This window comes from Triticum aestivum, chromosome 1B (genome assembly GCF_018294505.1).
Source record: "Triticum aestivum cultivar Chinese Spring chromosome 1B, IWGSC CS RefSeq v2.1, whole genome shotgun sequence".
Taxonomy (NCBI): Eukaryota; Viridiplantae; Streptophyta; class Magnoliopsida; order Poales; family Poaceae; genus Triticum; species Triticum aestivum.
In genome coordinates, this window is record NC_057795.1 from 226315813 (window position 1) to 226337295 (window position 21483).

The window sequence follows — 21483 nt, forward strand, 5'->3', positions numbered from 1 at the left end:
CTGCTATACCACATCACACGCAAACCATCCTGCAAAACCAAGTTAGACGCCTCTAATCAGTTCATGCAAAAACTGGTTTTTCGTGGCTTCTAAGGTTTTGACTTAAACCGTAGCTACCAACGTTTTATCATCAAGTATGATTATTCAAGTCGCTAGATTAACATCTCGGGATGTATGAAGCACGAGATAATAAAATCTCTAACCCCATACTAAACTTCGTCATATGCATGACCCCCGTGCAGATCATATCTGCAATGCCCTTTCATCTGCAAATTTCATCTTTCTTTTGACTACGACAGAACCCAAAGAACTGATAGCACTTCCATGATTAATCAGGATCACGGATTGCCAGAACTTTGTCAAATTCCACCATGCTGTCTCGAGATTGAGCAAACGCAAATTCTAGGGAAGCAACAAGAACGTCGGGTAACAGATTTCATCTGTCACCCGCATAAATAATTTTCAGCAATAGATCTCATCTACTCCAAAATTATATTATGCAATACCCATACATACCATGTATTCTAGATCGCAACCTGCATCTACACATAGCACGGCTCATGATGCCACTATAGGGTAACGCAGCAGAAAACAAAAAGATTCCGACCTACGAACCAGCCCAGGACCACTATGGAGACTGCATACATGGTTTGATCTTTTTCGTTACCGACTCGTAGCGCAGCGGGAAGTAGAGTCGATGACGATCGGCGGTGCAGATCCCCGCGGCTAGGATTTACAACCTCCCAACCACGAGGATGTATGCCCTCATCTGCTCCTCAGACAGCCCTCCGGGAGGCGGTCGAACAGCCCCCCAGACAGTGTCACGGACAGCCCTTCAAGAGGACCTTCGAAACTCGAACGGTCACTCGGACAGCCCTTTGGGAGGACCTTCAAAACTCGGACGGTCACACAGACAGCCCTTTGGGAGGCATTCACGAACTAAGACCGAAACTACGATCTCTCTACAGAGTTGCACACATACGGTGTCATCTATCCAGCAGGGCTTCGCCGTCCAGAAGTAGTTCCTGCCGGAACCCAGACAGCCTTACGGCTCTACGAAACTCTTTTCATGGGAGGGAGAGAAGAAGCCAGATCATTGCATGGCACTTGTATGTGAGAAAGGATGTGTGTGGAGAGGACCCCTCCACCTCTATTTATAGGAAAAGCCTGTGGGACAAATACCCAAAAAACCCATCACATGGATCCTTCATAAGGGTAAAATGGGAAGGCAAGTGGAGCTCCATGGAGCTCCACATGTGTGGCCGGAAACTCCTCATGGGGCCCCCCCAAAACGGGTTCCTTAGTCCCCAAGTTCATCTAGAAGCCTTTTGGGAAAAGCCCCAAAAGGTGGCTTTCCATAAATATCCCAAAAAGCACTTTCACTATTCACGACGACATTTTTTAGCGTCCGTTCGAACTGAAAATATTTATGTGGGCTTAGAACATTTCCAATACCCACCATAATAATTTTCAACGCGTTCTGTAACAATTCCATTTTAGTGATTTTCATCTGCGAAACGCATCCGAAGTGGCTCCGGCAGCTCCGGAACATTTCCGGTTTTTATCTCAGAAAATTCCAAAAAGCTTCCAGAATGATTCTGGCACCCTCCAAGAATTATCAGGCATGTGCCGAAACCAATTTGACTTAATGGTATATCCCGAAACAACTTTTCGGTATCATCAAAACTTATCCGATGACCTCTCTCTGCGGTACGATTCCGCTGTCCGAAACCATTTCGGTGTCCGAAACTTTTTTCGGTGATTTTCTCTCAGACTCCCTGTCTAGTATTCAGCAGATAGATGACCCTTAAGCATGTGACCCTATAGGTTCGGTGAAGTATAGACATGACCCAGAACCCCTTCCGATCAATGATCAACATCGGAGCCGTGGACAACCATATTGACCCCTATACCCACATGAATGAATATTTGAGTGATCCTCCAGTTGCTGTGTGCTATTCCTGTTGCTTCGCGATATGTCACAAAGATCCGAGGTGAGATTTACTTGCATCCCCGTGGATCAACAACTTGTCCACTATGCTAGTTACCTCGTTACTGGTTTTGTTCTCTTTTCTCGTTTCCGTGTTCCGGCATCCCTGTGATCAAATCACACTGTGTCTGGCCAGACGATGATGGATACCGTAACACCGAGAGGGCCCGAGAATATCTCTCCATCGTCGGAGGAGCAAATCCCAATCTTGAGCTATCAAGTTACTTGAGACACTTTTCCATGAACCCGTAAGACACCGTAATAGCCACCCATTTATGGATGACGTTTAACAAACCCCAAAGTTCATGAAGAAAGCATGAAGAAACTCGATACTCTCATGGTCTAAGGAATCATGCAAACGTTAACCATCTCTGTGTTATTTACCATTAACTTGTGACGAATGAATCTCATAGCATAACATCAAACCGGGTAGATTCAACACAAATGTTTTCTTAACATTATGCCCTCAAAGTTGCTGGCATAGACATGCCCATGATCAGGAAAACGGAACCATCACGCAACACTTGAGCTAGTCTTAGAGGCCAAACTAGGAATACTTATTACCGTTTATTATTCCACACGTGCATATGAGTCTTCCTCCAAGCCTCGTGGATATTGTAGACTCGAGAATCATTGCAGTTATAGAATGGAACATAAACATAATTATGAACTCGGAGATAAATAATATCATTTATTATTGCCTCTAGGGCATATCTCCTACACAGGACCCCGTGGAGGGCTGGTTGAACAGTAGCCGATGGAGACTGGATGAAAAGGACCCCGTGGATGAACAGTAGCAGTTGGAGGCTGGAGGAAGTCGACGGTGGACGAACAGTAGCCCGTAGAGGCTGGAGCGAGGCAGTAAATGATGGATGAACTGTAGCCTGTGGAGTCCCGTTTTGCGGTACGCCACACCCCTCCCGATGAACAGGACCCCCGTTTCGACCTCAGGTGCTCCAACACAAGTTTTTTTCCTCCGTTTTGCGGTACGCCACACCCCTCCTGATCAACAACACCCCATTACGACCGTATGAGCTTGAACACAAGTCCGTTTCCTCCGTTTTGCGGTACGCCAGACCCCTCCTGATGAACAGGATCCCATTTTGACTGTATCGGTCGAACAGAAGGCCATTTACTCAGTTCTGCGATACGCCAAACCCCGTTTAGCCATCCAAGCCGGTTGGCTCCTAATGAACACGATGCATTCCGACCCAGTCTATTGCCTCCCGATGAACACGACGTTGTTTCTCCATTCCGACCCAGTCGGTTGGCTGCCGATGAACAGGACGCCATTGCTGTAAGCGTTCGAGACCCCGCGCGTATGTACGTACATAGCCGTAATTACTTTCTTGCAACATGGTTGTACGTACGTGCACATGATTTATATAGGACTGCCTCAATTGCTACATCACACGTGCCGCTCCTTGCTTGGCCACGATTCATCCTTGCAGAGAGACCGATCGACCAGTATGTATGTACATGTTCGCTACCAGAGAGACAACCCTACGTATGGTTTGACCGGGTGGGTCCCAGGTGTTAGGGAGGATAAGGAGGCACTTCCTTGCATGCAAAGATATAGCTGATGGGTCCTAGCTATCAGGGACAGGAATTATTATTATTTTGTACGTAATAAGAACGCACTTCCTTGCATGCGAAGATGTAGCTATTGGGTCCCAGCCGTTAGGGGGAGACAACATTATGTTTTAGGGTAAAAAGGATGCAATTACACGCATGCGTCCATGGGTGTGATTTTCCCCACTGTCAGCCTCTCCACGTACAGGCATCTTCCGATGACACTCATTTGTTGATCACGTTGACCACACCGTGCCGAGCACACCAAGGCCGGTGGAGGCAAGGCCCCAGATTGGAACGACCCAGAGATGAGGAAGACGCACAGTGGACTCGCAGATGGGAAGGAGTGGGAAACTAGACTGGTTCGGGTGCGTGGCAGCACTACCGCCCACAGGAGACAGGAGCAAGATCAGAGGTTGAAGAAGCAGCATGGTTGTTGGATTAACATCCAATGGTCCAGCTGCTAGAATCATTTGTTGATTAAGTTGACAAAGCCCCGCGTACGCGTCAGATTAGTAGGCCCACAAGTTAGCCACCAAATCTGCCGGGTCCCAGTTGTCATCGGGAGGAACAATTTTTTTCGCATAACAAGGAGGCAGTTCCGCCCGTGCGAAGATACAGCCGATGGGTCCCAGCTGTCAGCAGGAGCAATCATTTTTTCGCATAATAAGGAGGCACTTGCTTGTGTGGATCCCTACTGTCAGCATCTCTACTTACATCCCTCTTCCAATGGATGTGGCTTGTTGACCATGTTGACCACGCCGCGTCGAGAGCACCAACGCGGTGGAAGATGGCGAGGCCTAGGAAGGGAACGAACCAGAGCCGGCGAAGCCACATCAGCAAATGCCCACACTAAGTAGAGTACGAGGGCTGACTGGTCAATTGCAGGGTGAGACTGACATCATGGGAAAATAGCATGAGGTGTGGGTGGGTAGAGGGATCGCCTGGCAGCAGCACAGCCGGCCACAGGAGGAGGGAGTAGGAAGTCTCGCCCGCGCTGGTTTGGGCGGCTGGAGCAGGAAGACCAGAGATTGAGTAAGCATGACGGTCGTGGTCACTACTCTGTGTTGATTAAGTTGACAAAGCCTTGCGTACGCGTCAAATATGTTTTTAGACAACGTCATCGTCAACCTAGTAGGCCCACAAGTCAGCCTTCGAATCTGTGGAAGAGAGCATACAACCCATTTACCATTATTTTCAATAATTTACAACCCATTTGCTAATTCTTAAGGATATTTTGAAGCCCATATTCTTCTTATTAGCATTACAGTCCATATTCTAGCCACTGCTAAAAAATTCAATGAAATTCTGCATATTTCGGTGGGGTCCGAACTCTTTTAATCATGAAATTTCAAGTCACATTAAAAAAATTAGAAAAATTATATAAACATAAAATACAAAGAAATTTTCTTTGCAAAAAAATGAATGAAATTTAAAGTCTTGAAATCCAGAAAAAAATGAAATTTGAATGTAATCGCCGGTTGGCTTTGGTTTAAAAATTTACAGCCCATTTCTTACTACTTACAGCCCATTTTCTGGGGAAGCCGAATACATCCCTCCTCATCTTGAAAGATTTGCAGCCCAGCAGGGCTAAGAGAAGAAAGTAGGCCTTGGTTGGGTATTCTCCAAATAAATAGAACCAAGCTAGACATTTTTAGAAAGAAAAAAGATATCAACTGGGCTCCTCATGTTCTTAAATGAAAGCATGGTTTAGACGGGCCACGGCCCCCGCACAGCGCGCAGTTGAGCTCCGTCTCTGAAACTAAAAAACAACTTGGCGAGCTACTGGGTCCCTGGTGTTAGCCGTTCATTGTGTAATCTCGTTTATTGACTACATTGACAATGGCGTGGGACCTAGATGTCAAACAATTAGGAGGAAGTATTTTTTGGCTTGTAATAACGAGGCACCTGCTTGCGTAATGCCATGACCCTGATGGATCCCTACTGTCAACCTCTCCATGTACAGTCATCTCCTGATTCCTCTCGGTTGTTGACCATGTTGATAACTATAGACGACGGCAGGCACAATGAGCGAACCAAGGCGGAAAACGACGGCGAGGCCTCGGACGGGAACGAACAAGAGTCGTGGAAGATGCGGCAGTGTAGTGGCAGGCGGAGGGGAGTATGAGGGCAACAGGATGTAACTCAAGCTTACAAACGGTACAAAAGTCCAAGGATTAATTGTTCATCAAATTTAGACAAAACCCAGATTGAACATGGCAATAACATCTAACCCAACCACTATTTTTGGCAGTCACAAACAAATGGATCGGCCTGATCCATAAAATCAACATCCTGTGCTAAAATATTTATTGGAACATGATGACAAGTTGTTGTAAATAGAAGTCGAGCATGTTCAGAAGCCCATTTGTCCACCTGAAACTTCTTTTTTGTTGTTCAACATGTCCGTCCATGAGAAATATCATGTTGAAAAACTTAAGCCTCATGGACAATAGTAACCTCGCATTCAACAGGAAGAATGTGACAAAGCTTCTGTTTGCCTGGTTGGATGCATATCCTTCCATCGTTATTGTTCTCAAATGAAGGTCTTGAGAACTGAGAAAATCTCAGTGCTTATTACGCCAATGATTGGTTATATGTTTTTGTCCATGGGTTAGTGTCTAAGTAGACATGAAGACTGAAAACAGTTAAGGTCTAAAAAAGTGTATGTCGAAAGAGCGACATATAAACGGTTAATTCTACTACAATATATACATGCTTTGAATGTGCCTGAAATCTTCACCTTTAGATATAAATTCTCCAGACATGGAAAGCATCACAGCAAGCCAATAACTACATTCAGATCATAACTAAACACTCTGATATATAATAACTTGACAGAATCCAGTAGCATTCATAGGCTCTCCATGGACGACCTCTTCATTGAGCATATAACATAATATTAGTACCCAAAGTGTATTCCAAGATGATATAAAACTTATGCGAACAAATGAAAATTTTAGCTTATGATTACAAATGTGTAGATGATAATATAAGGTACCTGAATAAGTGTGGATCCAAACACCAACTTCTGATAATTAAACGAATCAGGAATTACACCCAAGGTCTCCAGTTTAGGCACAAATACAATAGTTATTTGCAAAGGTATAGAACAATAACGAAGGAGCAACTCTTGAAAGTGAAGGGGCATCATCGATGATGAGGTGTTGTCGTTCAAAACAAATTCCAATGCTTTTAAGGTGAGGTGATTTTATTTGGACAAGTGATGAGGACATCAATACCATTGTTACACCCACAGCCCCTGCTACTATACATACTGGACCAATTACTAGAGCTCGCACACGCCTACTAAATTACCAGGTAGTTCCGTTTCTTGGTAATGATTCTAATGTTCATGAGAATATGATGCTGCCTAAATTGGATACATTTGTTTTACTTACAAATGAAGGGCCTAGCTTGGTGAAGGATGAACATTGGAGCAAGAGAAAGCATGGAGATGATGACATGCGCAAGGGGGACAAGAACGGAGTTACGAGTGATGATTTCAGGTCTTTGAAGCCACCATAACGAATGCATGAAGCCTTGGACGAAATATACAAGATGCCACTTCATAAATTTCTTCCAGAGGCTATTATAGGTCCTGCGTCACCTTTTTTATTGGGCCAGGCCCATGTAATTTCGAAATACATTAGTATAGGCTATTTTTAGAGTCCGTATGTGTGGGGAAACAAGAGATAGGGTTGATTTCGGACCCCTCCACCAAGGGCCATGAAATTCCCCCTCTATTCCTCCATATATACAGCCCTTAGGGCACCGTTTAGACTTTGAGTTTTGTTTAGATTAAAGTTCGCCATAGCTACAACTTCGCGTACTTCGTTTGTGTTCAACAACCAGACAAAGGCGTCACAGAACCCCACCTTGATCAATAAAGCTTTCATCTTATATTCGCAATATCCAGATTGCAATCTCAGTTTCTTGCTTGTTCTTTGTTTGCTCGCAGGAAATGGACCCTCGTGGTCAGGTTGATCGTGCTCCGGCGTGGTCAATAACCTCTCGGAGTTGGTTTAGCGATTGCTAAGGTGCGACGTCCTCGCACGTTCGTAGTCGGATCGTCAAAGTCGACTTCCACCAAAGCGATATCCATCATCTCATCGAAAGACGGGACACCTTTGCCTCTATCAAGTGGTATCAGATTTCCAGGTTGCTCGGTGAGATTTTACAGTTTTTCGTAGTTTAGATCGAGTCTGTTCTTCATACCTACAGTCCACGAAAAAAAATTAGGGTTAGTTCATCATATCCGAACCAATCTGAGCCTTTGCATAATGTTTTTCGGGTTTTGCTTTGTTGAATTTGCGGTTGCATCGTCGTGTCTAGTTGCTGGTCTTAGCGTTAGTCTTTTAGAGTTTCGAGTTCTGGTCATAAGTTGTCACGCCGCCACCGCACCATCATCATCGCCCCTGTCACCTACCACCACCGCTCCGAATCTGTATCCATATACCTCCACCAATCCGTATCCATATACCACCACCGATCCATATCCATATACTACCACCGCTACCACCACCGCTGCCATATACCACCACCATATATCCACCACCAATCCAAGTTCCTTGCATATTCGGTTTGTTTTCGAGATCCATCTAGTTTCCAATTCGTGTTTCCTTGCCGGAGTAGGTTTCGGAAAAAAAAAGTCCGGAAACCTCCCTCCGTTTAGGCCCAAAATTTTCCAAAAATGCACTTGTCGAAAAATTTTCTGGCTATCCTATTTTTAGGTGTTTCTAAGCGTATTGAGACAGTCGCCGTTATAGAAAGTTTTTTTGACCCGTTTCCAGTTTTTGGGTCCGGGCAGTCGAAAAAAAAATTTGGTCGAAAAAATTTCGTGCCCATCCTGTCAGTTTGACGTGGGAAGAGTTTTGAGACACTCGCCATTATAGTGATTTTTCGCAAAAAAAAGAGCAGCGCAAAAAAAAGCAGCGCAGAAAAAAATAGAGCGAAAAAAAATTTCCAGAGTGTGCTTTTCCCTTGTTTACGTGCAGCACCGTGATTTTGTTAGTGTTCTAGGCTCGCGTATCTAGCACGGTCTAGCCTAGGACCAGCACAGTACCGTCGTTGAGCGTTTATTCAACTTTGCATCTCTGAATTGATTATTGCTGACCCCTTTTGCTACCATATTATAAGCCTTCCCTGCTCCACATACATCTACGTCGTGCATTTGACTCTCCCTGGTAATCGCTCTATCCAAGCTTTGAGTGTTTTGACTACAACGGTTGCCGATCACCGCATGTTGCTGGGTAAGAACTCGTAAGAATTTGAGATTTGCTTCACGGATTTGGGACACCCACCACCACCTCTTGTTAGTAGTCTGTAGGATCATATTCTTGTGTGTTTCTATTGCTGCTAACCATGCCAGGATCACAAGCCGACGAGATTGACTTGGAGAACTTATCGAATAAGATTTGCATGATAAATTTCAGCAAATGATGAGTGGACAGGTGCAAGATGTGTTAAACAGATTTGAAGAGGCCATGGAGAAGATAGATGGCATGGAGAAGACGTTCGAAAAAAAGCTCGATAACAAGTTTAATGAATTGCTCGCGCGTCTTCCACCACCACCACCCGCTGCACCTAACGCACCTCTCCAACAACAACAACAAGGACTACCTCCACATCGTGAAACAGACCTCCGCCGAGCGAGCCGTGTCCCTCTTGCGTTTGGCCAAACTGTTGGTGCTGCTGTTGATACTTCGGTGGCTCCTGCTGCTGATGCGGAGGAGGATGATTATGTGGGAGATTACGAGGATGAGGTTGATCAAAATCAGAACTACGTGCAACCACCTGCACCACACCCACCAGGTCGTCCACATGCAAATATTCGCAATGGTAGGCCTGCACCACACCCACGAGATGATGTCCATATTCCTAAACTGAAATTGAATATTCCACCATTTGAGGGTAGATATGTTCCTGATATATATCTTACTTGGGAGTTAGAAACTGAACAACGATTTACATGTTTACAATATCCTGAGGAGAGACAGGTTGCTGCTGTTGTTTGTGCTTTCACTAGTTTTGCATGTGTATGGTGGTCTGAACATTGTAGATTATATCCTATTCCAACTACTTGGGCTGCTTTGAAAACTGTTATGCGTACGCGTTGGGTTCCACCATATTATCGACGTGAATTGCTTCAAAAATTGTAGCGTTTAAGACAAGGGAAAAATTCTGTAGAAGAATATTATCAGGAATTACAAACTGACATGATTAGATGTGGTATTGTTGAGGAGAATGAATCTATGCTTGCACGTTTTCTGGGTGGATTAAATAGAGAGATTCAGACCATTCTAGACTATAAGGAGTGTACTAATATCACTCGTTTATTCCATCTTGCTTGTAAAGCTGAACGTGAAGTGCAGGATCGACAAGCATTGGCGCGAACTAACTTTTCTGCAGGCAGACCTTCATCATGGACACCGCATGCATCTTCTACTTCAACTGCACCAGCACCTCAATCAGGTGCCTCCTCCAGCCGTGATACAAGAAAACAGGCACAACCACCATTATCTGCCAAGAGCGCACCTGCCGGGCCTGCACAGAGTTCTTCTTCTTCCATGGCATCAACAAGGCACACAAGTGATATTATTAGTCGTCGTTGTAAGGGAGGAGGTCATTATGCGAGAGAATGCAAATTTCGGCGTGTGATGATTGCTACCGGGGATGGTGGATATGAGTCTGCTAGTGACTATGATGAGGAGACTTTGGCTCTTATTACATGTGAAGAACATGGTGGAGATGATTCTGATCATGAGACGCAATACATGGCTCCTGAAGACGCTGATAGGTATGAATGTTTAGTTGCTCAATGTGTTTTGAGTGTGCAGGTCACACAAGCTGAGCAAAATCAGAGGCACAATTTGTTCCATACCAAGGGAGTTGTGAAGGAACGTTCTGTGCGCGTCATCATAGACGGAGGTAGCTGCAACAACTTGGCTAGCATGGAGATGGTGGAGAAGCTTTCTCTCACCACAAAACCACATCCACATCCTTACTACATCCAATGGTTCAACAACAGCGGCAAGGTTAAGGTAACACGTACTGTTCGTGTGCATTTTAGTATCTCTACATATGCTGATTATGTTGATTGCGATGTGGTACCTATGCAAGCATGTTATTACTTGGTAGACCGTGGCAATTTGATAAAAATTCTGTACACCATGGTAGAAACAATCAGTATACTCTTGTTCATAAGGATAAAAATATTACTTTGCTTCCTATGACTCATGATTCTATTTTGAAAGATGATATTAATAGAGCTAATAAAGCAAAACAGGAGAAGAATAAGAGTGAAAATCAGACTGTGGCAAAAGAATTTGAGTAACAAATGAAGCCTAATATTAAACCATCTAGTGTTGCTTCTGAAATTAAATTGAAAAGTGCATGTTTATTTGCCACCAAATCGTATATTGATGAGCTAGATTTCAGCAAATCTGTTTGCTATGCTTTTGTGTGCAAAGAGGCATTATTTTCATTTGAGGACGTGCCTTCCTCTTTGCCTCCTGTTGTCACTATAATTTTGCAGAAGTTTGCTGACGTCTTTCCACAAGACGTGCCACCGGGATTACCATCTATTCGAGGGGTTGAGCATCAGATTGACTTACTTCCCGGTGCTTCACTGCCAAACCATGCGCCATACTGTACCAATCCAGAGGAGACGAAGGAGATTATGCGTCAAGTACAAGAGCTTCTCGACAAAGGTTATATACGCGAATCCCTTAGTCCTTGTGTTGTTCCTATTATTCTAGTGCCGAAAAAGGATGGTACATCACGTATGTGTGTTGATTGTAGAGGCATTAATAATATTACTATTCGTTATCGTCATCCTATTCCTAGGCTAGATGATATGCTTGATGAATTGAGTGGCTCTACAATATTCTCCAAAGTTGATTTGCTTAGTGGATACCATTAAATTTGTATGAAATTGGGAGATGAATGGAAAACAACATTTAAAATTAAGTTTGGATTATATGAGTGGTTAGTCATGCCTTTTGGTTTAACTAATGCACCTAGTACTTTCATGAGATTAATGAACGAAGTTTTACGTGCTTTCATTGGACAATTTGTGGTAGTTTACTTTTATGACATATTGATTTATAGCAGATCTTTGGAAGAACATTTGGAACATTTACGTGCTGTTTTTATTGCTCTACGTGATGCACGTTTGTTTGGTAACCTTGGGAAGTGCACCTTTTGCACTGACCGGGTATCTTTTCTTGGCTATGTTGTTACTCCACAGGGAATTGAAGTTGATAAAGCCAAGATTGACGCTATTGAGAGTTGGCCGCAGCCCAAAACGGTCACACAAGTGAGGAGTTTTCTTGGCCTCGCTGGATTCTTTAGGCGTTTTGTGAGAGATTTCAGCACCATTGCTGCACCTCTCAATGAGCTTACAAAGAAAGATGTGCCTTTTCTTTGGGGTACCGCACAGGAAGAAGCCTTCACGAAATTGAAAGATAAGTTGACACATGCTCCTTTACTCCAACTTCCTGATTTTAATAAGACTTTTGAGCTTGAATGCGATGCTAGTGGAATTGGATTAGGAGGTGTGTTATTACAAGATGGCAAACCTGTTGCATATTTTCTGAAAAATTGAGTGGGCCTAGTTTGAATTATTCTACTTATGATAAAGAATTATATGCTCTTGTTCGGACTTTAGAAACATGGCAACATTATTTATGGCCCAAAGAATTTGTTATACATTCTGATCATGAATCTTTGAAACATATTAAAAGTGAAGCTAAACTGAATCGTAGACATGCTAAATGGGTTGAATTCATTGAGACTTTCCCTTCAGTCATTAAACACAAGAAGGGAAAAGAAAATGTTATTGCTGATGCATTGTCTCGTCGCTATACTATGCTTTCACAACTTGACTTCAAAATATTTGGTTTGGAGACCATCAAAGATCAATATGTGCATGATGCTGATTTTAAAGATGTAATGCAGAATTGTAAAGAAGGAAGAATGTGGAACAAGTTCATCGTTAACGATGGATTTGTGTTTCATGCTAACAAGCTATGCATTCCAGCTAGCTCTGTTCGTCTTTTGTTGTTGCAGGAGGCGCATGGAGGAGGATTAATGGGACACTTTGGCGTGAAGAAGACGGAGGACGTAATTGCTACACATTTCTTTTGGCCAAAGATGAGACAGGGATGTTGAGCGTTTTATTGCTCGCTGCACTACATGTCAAAAAGCTAAGTCACGACTCAATCCTCATGGTTTATATATGCCTTTGCCTGTACCTAGTGTTCCTTGGGAGGATATATCTATGGACTTTGTTTTAGGTTTACCTCGAACAAAGAAGGGGAGGGATAGCATATTTGTTGTCGTGGATAGATTCTCGAAAATGGCACACTTTATACCATGTCATAAAAGCGATGATGCTGTTAATGTTGCTGATTTGTTCTTTCGTGAAATTATTCGCTTGCATGGTGTGCCAAATACTATTGTTTCAGATCGTGATACTAAATTTCTTAGCCACTTTTGGAGATGTTTATGGGCTAAGTTGGGGACTAAACTGCTTTTTAGTACTACTTGTCACCCCGAAACTGATGGACAAACTGAAGTAGTCAATAGAACATTGTCTACTATGCTTAGGGCTGTTTTTAAGAATAATAAGAAAATGTGGGAGGAATGCTTGCCTCATATTGAATTTTCTTATAATCGTTCATTGCATTCTACTACTAAGATGTGCCCTTTTGAAGTTGTGTATGGTTTCCTACCTCGTGCACCTATTGATTTGTTGCCTCTTCCATCTTCGGAGAAGGTTAATTTTGATGCTAAACAACATGCTGAATTGGTTTTAAAAATGCATGAGTTAACTAAGGAAAACATTGAGCGTATGAATGCTAAATATAAACTTGCTGGAGATAAGGGTAGAAAACATGTTGTGTTTGCACCTGGAGATCTTGTTTGGTTACATTTGCGTAAAGGTAGATTTCCTGATTTGCGCAAATCAAAGCTAATGCCACGTGCTGATGGTCCCTTTAAGGTGTTAGAGAAAATAAATGATAATGCATACAAACTTGAGCTGCCTGCAGATTTTGGGGTTAGTCCCACTTTTAACATTGCAGATTTGAAGCCTTATTTGGGTGAGGAAGATGAACTTCCATCGAGGACGACTTCTTTTCAAGAAGGGGAGGATGATGAGGACATCAATACCATTGTTACACCCACAGCCCCTGCTGCTATACATACTGGACCAATTACTAGAGCTCGCGCATGCCAACTAAATTAACAGGTACTTTCATTTCTTGGTAATGATTCTAATGTTCATGAGAATATGATGCTGCCTAAATTGGATAGATTTGTTTTGCTTACAAATGAAGGGCCTAGCTTGGTGAAGGATGAACATTGGAGCAAGAGAAAGCATGGAGATGATGGCATGCGCAAGGGGAACAAGAACAGAGTTACGAGTGATGATTTCAGGTCTTTGAAGCCACCATAACGAGTGCATGAAGCCTTGGACGAAATATACAAGATGCCACTTCATAAATTTCGTCCAGAGCCTATTATAGGTGCTGCGTCACCTTTTTTATTGGGCCAGGCCCATGTAATTTCGAAATACATTAGTATAGGCTTTTTTAGAGTCCGTATGTGTGGGGAAACAAGAGATAGGGTTGATTTCGGACCCCTCCATCAAGGGCCACGAAATTCCCCCTCTCTTCCTCCATATATACAGCCCTTAGGGCACCGTTTAGACTTTGAGTTTTGTTTAGATTAAAGTTCGCCATAGTTGCAACTTCGTGTACTTCGTTTGTGTTCAACGACCAGACAAAGGCGTCACAGAACCCCACCTTGATCAATAAAGCTTTCATCTTATATTCGCAATATCCAGATTGCAATCTCAGTTTCTTGCTTGTTCTTCGTTTGCTCGCAGGAAACAGACCCTCGTGGTCAGGTTGATCGTGCTCCGGCGTGGTCAATAACCTCTCAGAGTTGGTTCAGCGATTTCTAAGGCGCGACGTCCTCGCACGTTCGTAGTCGGATCGTCAAAGTCGACTTCCACCAAAGCGATATCCATCATCTCATCGAAAGATGGGACACCTTTGCCTCTATCAACAACTGATACGGATTTTTGTTCCCAGAACAATCAGCAAGCGCTCCAGGGAAGGGCAACTGAAGTGGATGATGTTGTGCAGTGAGGCCTCTAACAGATAAACCACCACAAGCGAAAGGTTTTTTTAGCAGTGGGACTCGAAGCATTTGTACCAGATCGTCTGGTAGATGTCACCGGGCGAAGGGGCGGTGTGGAAAGAGGAGGAAAACCATGAGATGGACAATGGTGGTGTGGTCACAAATTCTTGTGTTTGGTTCGTGGTATGAAACTTTCATGGTAATGGTAGAACTCAAACTGCTTGAGTTTTTCGAATTCAGGGGATGTCAGCCAGGTGTCCACTGTGCAGGGTATGGACAACAGCATGTAGTGTGTCGGGATGCAAAGGCATTGAAAGGAGCCCTGGTGGGAAGAGATGATGGCTCTGAGGAGTTCAAAATCATGAACGACAGATAGCTGATGACAGTCAAGGTTAAGGGGTGTGGCGTGCCATAGAAGGCGCCACCGAGTTGAGAGGACTTGGGTGCGGCAACAATCCTTGGTGGGGAGAAGCGAGATGATCTCCCCAAGGATGGAATCCGGGAGATCGCTCATGCGGTCCACCCAAGATTCTACGGGTTCCTCAGATCCGGTGGGGGGCCTGCCGCTTCTGTGCACACTGCCGGCTATGGGATCTACAACCAGCGTCGCCGCTGGCGGGAGCCTCATCTTCTTGGTGCTGGGGCCAGCTGACTCCATTTTCCTTGTAGGCGTCGTGCTGAGCTCACGAGTTTGAGAAAAGTAGCAGGAGACGAGCCTACTGGCAGTGCGAGTGTGGAAGAAGGAGGGCTGGGGTTTTCTGTAGGAGTGGAAGAAGAGGAGCAGGCATTTTCTGTACGAGTGAGGAAGAAGGTGAGCGGGGGTTTTCTGTATGAGTGAGGAAAATGGGGAGCGGGGGGATTGGGGGCGACGGAAGCAGGGGAATCCAGCAAGCTATAGTATAAGTGCAAGCGAGGAGGAAGGAGGGTTTTTCTGGGATCGCCCCCTCTTCAAGAAATATGGGCTTTTCCTTGCAAAAAAACAAATGGGATTTAAGATGGATAGGCTTTTGTATCAGCCTAGTCGGCTGCCCGTGTTTCGTACTGGAGGGCCTTAGCACTAGAGGTAGCCCATTAGAGACACTCTCCAGCTCTCCAGCTTATTGCCCATTCAAAAGAAGAAAAAAAGGGACGCCTCCAGCTTAATTATGGCTCCTCATCGGTAACATTTTTCAACTTGAAAAAAATTATAGCTCCTTTTCGGGCCGGCTTGGCATCCACCAAATTACAGGATGGTGTACTGGATGTAGACAGTCACACTGGTCATAGCGTGGCAAAATGAGGGGTCAAATAACATGCCCACAATATACATAGATTGTAAAGGTTGACACGCTAGTCAACATTCACACTAAACTAAGCTTCACAAGATACGGCATGCATACTAGCTAACATTCACAAGCACTTATGGTCAGCATATGTAGCATCTAAATGATTCACAAGACTATAACCAAGAAAAAGCTGTGAGAAGGTGTAGAAATAAAGAAAAACCAATTGATGCTTCTCTGAGCAATGGGCCTCCCTACGCATGCATTAATTTCCTGGGCATGCTTCTTTTTGCTCAATGTTGCATGCACTTTGAGCATGTTGGCAACTCCACAGCTAGCTTGATGGCTCCTCTTGCAATTTACGCTGACACATTGCAGCAAACAGAGGAGGCAATAGAGATCACTCAACATCAGACCATTTTGTGCAGTTCCACTGAAATCATCTTCATTGTCCTGAATGTGAAAATATAGAAAAGTGTTGTACTTAAACAGTTACGCAAAATAGTAGCACATATCAATAGCTCAACATGACAAAACACGATCATCTGGACGAAGGGGATACTGACCTGCGTGAGGAAGATTATGCATAATTTTATACGTGGTTAGTTGATTTCCACCTTGGGATCTCCTAAGATGGCACGGAGGAAATTCTATGCAATCGACGAGCGCAATTCCTTCTGTGTGGCTGTAGAAAATTTGTCCCACTAACCCCAATATCATTTTTGTGCAGTTCCACTAAAATAATGCACCGCTGTTTACGCTGACACATTGCACCAAACAGAGGAGGCAATAGAGATCACTCAACATCAGACCATTTTGTGCAGTTCCACTGAAATCATCTTCATTGTCCTGAATGTGAAAATATGGAAAGCATTTACTTAAATAGTTTCACAAAATAGTAGCACATATCAATACCTCGGCATGACAAAACATGATCATCTGGACGAAGGGGATACTGACCTGCGTGAGGAAGATTATGCATAATTTTATATGTGGTTAGTTGATTTCCATCTTGGGATCTCCTATGATGGCACGGAGGAAATTCTATGCAATCGACGAGCGCAATTCCTTCTATGTGGCTGTAGAAAATTTGTCCGACTAACCCCAATATCATTTTTGTGCAGTTCCACTAAAATAATGCACCGCTGTTTGCACGACCCGTACTCGCCGGTCGAGCAATCAATGACTCAGTCTCTTTTATCTTGCATTGACGGCGTGGCTGCAGTGCTTGTTTGCTCCTCCACACATGACAACCTCGTTCCACACTACAAATAGCAAGTCAATACGATTAAGCTTATTTCATCTTGCGTTGGTCATTCTACCTAGTTATGAATGTAGGAATACCTGGAGCACCATGAGGTCAGCTCAGAGCAAGTTCCACTAAAATCGAGGTTTGTGCTTCCGTTTGTACAAATATATACCATATGGAGATAGACAACCCTGTTTGCACAAATATGTAACAGAGTTATTTAAGCAGTGTCATTTTTTTTGTAGCGGCATATGATTAGCAGCAACATCTCATATGCTATCAGTGGCATTACAGTGACAGTATGTAAAGGTGCCATTAGCTAAGAAGTACCATCACATCAAATCAATACTGGCACTAGATTAACGGGGGCTTACATTAACATGCATAACAATTGCATTATTACTCTGTGATGACAGACTGGGAGTAGCACTTGATCAATACGTATGTGCACGGTTAACAAGAACGATCGTTCTAACAAAGGGTGATACGGAAAGGAGGAACACATCATCGTGTCAACCATTATGCAATTAAATTTTGCGCAGTTCAACGGAGATGCAACTATTTTACCGATGTCAGAGTTTAGTGTAACGGCCCAAAACACTCTTTATGAGAAATAAAGCAAGACAGAAGCATTTCATAAAAAGGTGGTGGCATTGATTAATTTTATCAATGGCAATAGATTGACAGCAGCATTACTTAACAGCGACATCACATTAACAGTGGCATTGTTTCATTTTACCTGTGATGTAAGTATGTTAGATTAACAGTAGCAGTAAGGGCATAGGGACAACGGAGACACAAGCACGTTTTACATCCATCGAGGCATAAAGTGATGAGGCAGAGGTGTTGCTGAGTGCGGCAAACATGCAAAGCATGTCTGGATTTGTGCATTTTTGTTCCCATTAGTGACCTTTCCTATGTGACCACAAGAAATCTAGATGTGCTCATTCTCAGTTGCATTGTCGACCCAATGATACGTCTCCATCGTATGTACTTTTCCAAACTCTTTTGCCCAAGTTTTGGACTCTAATTTACATGGTTTGAATGGAACTAACCCAGACTGACGCTGTTTTCAGCAGAACTGCCATGGTGTTATTTGTGTGTAGAAATAAAAGTTTTCGGAATGACCTGAAACTTCATGGAGATAACTTTTGGAATAAATAAAAAATATTGGCGAAAGAATCAACCGAAGGGGACCCACACCCTATCCACAAGGGTGCGGGTGCGCCCCCTATCTTGTGGGCCCCCTGGACCTCCACCGACCTCAACTCCAACTCCATATATTCACGTTCGGGGAGAAAAAATAAGAGAAAAGGATTCATCGCGTTTTACGATATGGAGCCACCGGCAAGCCATATTCTTCCTTGGGATGGCAGGTCTGGAGTCCGTTTGGGGCTCCGGAGAGGGGAATCCGTCGCCATCATCATCATCAACCATCCTGCATCACTAATTTCATGATGCTCACCACCGTGCGTGAGTAATCCCATCGTAGGCTTGCTGGACGGTGATGGGTTGGATGACATTACCATGTAATCAAGTTAGTTTTGTTAGGTTTGATCCCTAGTATCAATTATGTTCTAAGATTGATGTTGCTATGACTTTGCTATGCTTAATGCTTGTCACTAGGGACCGAGTACCATGATTTGAGATCTATACCTATTATGTTTTCATGAATATATGTGTGTTCTTGATCCTATTTTGCAAATTATAGTCACCTACTACGTGTTATGATCCGGCAACCCCGGAGTGACAATAGTCGGGACACTTCCCGATGATGACCATAGTTTGAAGAGTTCATGTATTCACTAAGTGCTAATGCTTTGGTCCGGTACTCTATTAAAAGGATGCCTTAATATCCCTTAGTTTCCAATAGGACCCTGCTGCCACGGGAGGGTAGGACAAAAGATGTCATACAAGTTCTTTTCCATAAGCATGTATGACTATATTCGGAATACATGCCTACATCATATTGATGAATTGGAGCTAGTTCTGTGTCACCCTATGTTATAACTATTCCATGATGAATGCTATCTGACATAATTATAAATCATTGATCCATTTCCTACGAGTTCATTTCATATTTATCTTTGCTAAGTTACTTTTCCATTGCCACTGTTACGATTGCTACAAAACTGCTACTGTTACTTTTGCCACCATTACTGTTACTTCCATACTACTTTGCTACTAAATACTTTGCTGCATATATTAAATCTTTCAGGTGTGGCTGAATTGACAACTCAGCTGCTAATACTTGAGAATATTCTTTGGCTCCCCTTATGTCGAATCAATAAATTTGGGTTGAATACTCTACCCTCGAAAATTGTTGCGATCCCCTATACTTGTGGGTTATCAAGACCTTTTTCTGGTGCTGTTGCTGGGGAGCATAGATCTTTTCTCTGAGTCACTTGGGATTTGAATCTGTTGATCACTATGAGAATTTGAAATATCAAAGAACCAAGGTTTTTCCCTCAACTTCGAGGGGAGGTAAGGAACTGCCATCTAGCTCTGCACTTGATTCACCTTCTGTTTTGAGTAAACTTGTGATACCTACACCTGCTATTGATTCTGATATGTCATATGTTATTGATGATGCCACTTCTGCTATGCATGATGCTTATGATGATACTACTTCTCTGCTTGATAATACTGTGCCACTAGGTGAATTTCTTCATGAACAACTTGCTTGAGTAGGAGAGAATGAAATTACTGAAACCGATGATATCATTGAATTTGATGATGAAGATTCTCCCCCTAGATATGAATTGCATGTTGTACCTCAGGGTTATATTATGGATGAAGAAACTGCTAGAGACATTTTTGCTTGCAATGATAGATATGATCTTAAGAAACTGTTAGCTAAGCTGAAACAAAAGTCTTTGAATGCTAGAATGCAATACGATCCTGCATTTGCTACTTCACCTATCAGTGTTACTGATAAGGATTATGAATTCTCTGTTGATCCTGAGTTAATTACTTGGGTTGAATCTGATCCTTTCCGTGGTTATGAATCTGAAACTGTTGTGTCACATCTTACTAAAATGAATGATATAGCCAACCCATTTACTCATGAGGAAAAAATTCGCTATTACTACATTCTTAAATTGTTTCCTTTCTCATTAAAGAGTGACGCTAAGATATGGTTTAATTCTCTTGCTCCTGGTTGTGTGCGTACTCCCCAGGATATGATTTACTACTTCTCTGCAAAATATTTTCCTGCTCATAAGAAACAAGCCGCCTTAAGGGAAATACTTAACTTTGTGCAAATTGAAGAAGAGATTCTCCCACAAGCTTGGGGTATGCTTCTCCTATTACTTAATGCTTTGCCTGATCATCCTCTCAAGAAAAATGAAATACTTGATATCTTTTATAATGGACTAACCGATGCTTCTAGGGACCACCTAGATAGTTGTGTTGGTTGTGTTTTCAGGGATGAACTGTTAAGCAAGCTGACTTGCTATTGAATAATATATTGAGTAATGATAATGATTGGACACTTCCTGAACCAACTCCTAAGCCAACTCCAAAGAAAACAGGTATTCTATTTCTCAGTCCTAAGGATATGCAAGAGGCAAAGAAATCTATGAAAGAAAAAGGTATTAAAGCTGAAGATATTAAGAATTTACCGCCTATTGAAGAAATACATGGTCTTGATAACTCAACACAGGTAGTAAAGGTAAATTCTCTATAGATTTTATGAAGGAGATATCTCGTATAATAAGTCTGCTAGTCAATGCTTGGATGAGTTTGATAATTTCATTGTTAAACAAGAAAACTTCAATGCTTATGTTGGTAGACAATTGAAACATAATGCTTACATGGTTGACCACTTGAGTGATTATATGTCTAGAGTTAAAAGTGATCTTATGCTTATTAGTAAACATGCTTCCATGGTTACAACGCAAGTAGAACAAGTACTTAAGGCACAAGATGATTTGCTCAATGAGTTAAATAATAAGAACAATGATAATGATGTTAGGGTTATGACTAGAGGTGGTAAAATGACCCAGGAACCTTTCTATCCTGAGGGCCATCCTAAGAGAATTGAGCAAGATTCTCAGAGAACTAATAATGATGCACCTAGTCCTTCTAATAAAAATAAAAAGAGAACTGATAGGACTTTGCATGCTTGTAGTGAACCTGTTATAGACACACTTGAGAATCCCAATGATATTTCTATTTCTGATGCTGAGACACAATCTGGTGATGAACATGAACCTAGATAATGTTAATGATGATGTGCATGTTGATGCACAACCTAG